This window comes from Oncorhynchus masou, unplaced genomic scaffold, assembly GCF_036934945.1.
Source record: "Oncorhynchus masou masou isolate Uvic2021 unplaced genomic scaffold, UVic_Omas_1.1 unplaced_scaffold_751, whole genome shotgun sequence".
Taxonomy (NCBI): domain Eukaryota; kingdom Metazoa; phylum Chordata; class Actinopteri; order Salmoniformes; family Salmonidae; genus Oncorhynchus; species Oncorhynchus masou.
Window position 1 is genome coordinate 35,068 of NW_027013971.1, and position 3,736 is coordinate 38,803.

Here is a 3,736-nt window from a genome sequence, read left to right on the forward strand (position 1 = left end):
TCACATTGTACTATCTTCATATTGTATTATCTTCATATTGTGCTATCTTCATATTGTACTGTCTTCACATTGTACTATCTTCATATTGTACTATCTTCATATTGTACTATCTTCATATCTTCATATTGTACTATCTTCATATTGTATTATCTTCATATTGTACTGTGTTCATATTGTACTGTCTTTGAGCTGGATCCACATGAAGACCTCCAGGTTTTTCAGATCTTTACCTTCAAAAAGAAAAGACCACGCTATGTGTATGCTAGGAAGGAATCCATCTGGGCATCATGCTTAAGACAGAACAGACCATGTCAGTACAGTTCAAAGGTCGCAGTCATATCAAATCAGTCAGGGTACAGTTAGTAGCCAAATACAGTTTCATCAGCTGTCCGGGTGGCTGGTCTCAGATGATACCCGCAGGTGAAGAAGCCAGATGTGGAGGTGTATTGGTTGGCATGGTTACGCGTGGTCTGCGGTTGTGAGGCCGGTCTAAAACGATGTAGAGAAATTAACATTTCATTCTCTGGCAACAGCTCTGGTGGACATTCCTGCAGTCAGCGTGCCAATTGCACGCTCCTTCAAAACTTGAGACACCTGTGGTATTGTGTTGTGTGACAAAACTGCACTTTTTAGAGTGGCGTTTTTATTGTCCCCAGCACAAGGTGCACCTGTGTAACGATCACATTGTTAAATCAGCTTCTTGATATGACACATTTGTCAGGTGGAAGGATTATCTTAGCAAATGAGAAATGCTAATTAATTGGGATGTCAACAAAATTTGTGAACAACATTTTAGAGAAATAAGCTTTTTTGTGAGTATGGAACATTTCTGAGATCGTTTATTTCAGCTCATGAAACACATGACATGTTCCGTTTTATATTTTTTTTGTTCAGTGTAGCTAAGATAGTTGACTGAGTGTCATTGATTTGATTTTGAATGAGTTGTGTATCAGGTTAATTCCACTGCCCTGTATGTCTTTATTAAGCTTTTCCTTACTCGACTGTTATGCAACAAAACTATCCTCTGAATTGATTGTATCTAGCTATGCCTCGTCTATTACGAACTGCACCTTGACTGATTTGATTTGACTGCGACCTTTGAACTGTACTGACGCGGTCTGTTGTGTGTAGAAGCATGATGCCCAGATGGATTACTCCGGCACCAGACAGGCCACCTGCTCTTCTGACAGGTCTGTCAAGAATCTTCCATGTCAAAAATGGAGAACAGATCCTTGTGGCGGATTTGAGAGGGTAAGTGTGACCGAAATGATTACAGATCTATTGTGGTTGTTCTTTTGATCACAGTTCTTATCTTTTATTAGTTATTTAACCTAGTTATATATTTATTTCCCCCACCAGGAGAAGATATTCTACCATGTGGTCAGCGTAGTAGGAAAACATGTGATTGTTGAAACTTTTTTTTCACATTTTCAAACTCACACGGAGGGAAGTATAAATGTTGGTGTTTTATAATTTTCTCTCTCGACCACAGTCACGAGGGTCCTGTGTGGCAGGTGGCCTGGGCTCAGCCCCATGTACGGCAACATCCCGGCCTCGTGTTCCCGCGACAGGAAGGTGATCATCTGGAAGGAGGAGGAACGGTTCTTGGGACAAAATGTACGAATACACTGGACACGACTCTTCAGGTAAGAGCCTCTCCTGTAACCACGTAACCCTTAATTGCTCCAGGGGCACGGAACCTTGGCTGACCCTGACCCTGTGCTTCAGGGGTTCGGTTAAAAGGCAAGCAAAATAAGCATTTGTATATGGCCAATATATCATGGCTGAGGGCTGTGTCCAGGGGATCAACAGTGGGACATGAAGAAGATCTGCAATGCACACACAGTGAGAACAACGTTAACGGTTTAAATTAATGTACTTTTTCACTGTGTGGTCTGACGTAAAACCCTACAGCTTTCTATTCTCATAACGCTTCGTATGAATAAAACCTGAATGTTTCAGACTAAAGTAGTCGACATTTGAATTGTTAGACATGTTGTGGTCGTATGAACGGGCTTTTTCTTTATTAAACAGTCTGTCAATGTGACTGTGTGTTGTAACAACACAATGTACTCCCTCTGTCCTGTCAGATTGGCTGTAAATGCAGTGAGCTGGGCTCCTACGGTGGTGCCAGGTGGTCTGATAGACCAGCCATCGGGTCAGAAACCCAACTGCACCAAGAGGTTTGTCTCAGGAGGCTGTGACAACCTGGTCAAGCTCTGGAAGTAAGTCAAGGGGTCTCCTCTGTTAATGTTTAAATGCACAGCACCGTTATAGTTCTATAAAACTAAAGAAAATATTCACTTACAACATGATGAAATAGCGTGAGCCACTTTCATGAAAAGTGTTACTAAATAGGTTAATATGTTAAGTGAAGAATTTTACTAAAATGGCTGCCAGACAGGTTTGTATGTCTTCTTTCTTAGAGAGGAGGATGGCCAATGGAAGGAAGACCAGAAGCTGGAGGCTCACAGCGATTGGGTCAGAGATGTAGGTTGGGCTCCCTCCATAGGGACTACCCAGGTACGTCTCTACTACTATCAGAAAAAAAAAACAGTCTTGTGTTTGATTCAGGCTCATCTCATATGACCAACAAACTGCTGAAGGTCAAATCCAATTTAGTTCATTCCGTCAATTCCAACAATTTGAAAAAGTGGCCGTTTTATTTACAATTAGAGGTGTTTTCGCCCTCAAAATGTCACTTCCTGAATTTAAATGGAGTTGGACACATAACCACATTCGATCATCTTGTAAGGTCTGTTGGGACCCACGCGAACGGCAGTTTAAAATAAAACAGTTGTTTGTTGTGGTCTTGTCTGCTAGTGTGGCTAAGACATTTATCTCATAACAAAAACTCTCTCTTGCTGTCTGACTGCAGGACGGTTTTCATCTGGGCGTGTGACGACCCTTCAGGTAACGAGTGGACGGATAAACTGCTCCACGAGTTCAACGATGTGGCGTGTCAGCTGGTCCGTCACCGGAAACATCCTGGCTGTATCCGGAGGGGACAACAAGGTCAACACACACACACACACACACACACACACACACACACACACACACACACACACACACACACACACACACACACACACACACACACACACACACACGACAGCAAGGTCAGTACGCACACACACACACACACACACACACACACACACACACACACACACACACACACACACACACACACACACACACACACACACACACACACACACACACACACACACACAGGTCAGGGTTGAAATGTTTACTCTTTCACTAAATAAACCTTTTTAATTTAGTCTTTAATTGTGACTGTCGTTGCCTGTCTCTAGGTGACTCTGTGGAAGGAGTCTATGGACGGCCAGTGGGCTTGCATCAGCGATGTCAACAAAGTCCAGGGAGCCGTATCAACCATCACAGATGGAGCAGCGAGTAAACTACCACCTAGCCTAGTCCCAGATCTGGGCTAACTACCACCAAGCCTAGTCCCAGATCAGTTATAGCTACTACCTAGTCCCAGATCTGGGCTAACAAACCACCCAGCCTAGTCCCAGATCTGGGCTAACTACCACCTAGCCTAGTCCCAGATCTGGGCTAACTACCAATTTGTTTGTTGGCTCAGTAAAACGCAGGGCATGAGTCCCAAATGGCACCCTATTCCATATATAGTGCACTACTTTAGACCAGAATCATATTCCCTATATAGTGCACTACTTTAGACGCAGAGCACTATTCACTATATAAT

General features: G+C 43.2%; 1 pseudogene; it reads left to right on the forward strand.

Annotated features, from left to right (window-relative positions):
- Positions 1–287: 287 nt before the first annotated feature.
- On the forward strand, positions 288–3,461 carry LOC135537331 (protein SEC13 homolog; annotated as a pseudogene).
- Positions 3,462–3,736: the final 275 nt, after the last annotated feature.